Raw genomic sequence first — 648 nt, 5'->3', positions numbered from 1 at the left:
CTGTAGTTCGACTGGCACGTCATCGAGGTTACAATCAAACGGATTCTGGAACAGAAGAATATCACTCTCAATTCTGTCAAAATCTGAAAATCTCTATAAAAAAATGCTTATTTAAGTGTCACTAACAATTTCTTCGGAAACTCGAGGTTGACATCTTCTGCGATTCCAGCGCGAAACTCTTTGAAACACTGAAAATGAGAGAAGTTTCCTCCTTCCAGTTGTGCTTCAAACAATAATAGCTTTCTCCGAAATCCTTTGATGATTCTGTAGAGATCGCAGATATGGTTATCCTTTTCCTGAAGTTTCAAATTCAATTCATTCATTTGGGATGTGATGTCAACCATAAAAGACAATTTTGACAGCCAGGTAGGACCTGACAGAAGAGGATCAGCTCTATCCGTTTTGGTGAGAAAATTATCTATATCTCTTCGGAGCTTATAAAAACGAAACAGGACTTCACCGCAGCTGAGCTACCTCACTGCTGTGTAATAAGGCAAGTAACAGAATTCAGAATCAATTTCTTCAAGAAAAGCCTGGAACTGGTGGTGATTAAGTGCATAAGTTATATCACTACCTTATATTTGCACAACAAACACGTCCTTATGCTCGTCCAATAACTATCTATTCAACTTCCTTTGTGTTCATTCC

Source organism: Limulus polyphemus, unplaced genomic scaffold (assembly GCF_000517525.1).
Source record: "Limulus polyphemus unplaced genomic scaffold, Limulus_polyphemus-2.1.2 Scaffold88, whole genome shotgun sequence".
NCBI lineage: Eukaryota > Metazoa > Arthropoda > Merostomata > Xiphosura > Limulidae > Limulus > Limulus polyphemus.
The sequence above is the reverse complement of the archived record's forward strand: the minus strand, read 5'-3'. Positions refer to the sequence as shown.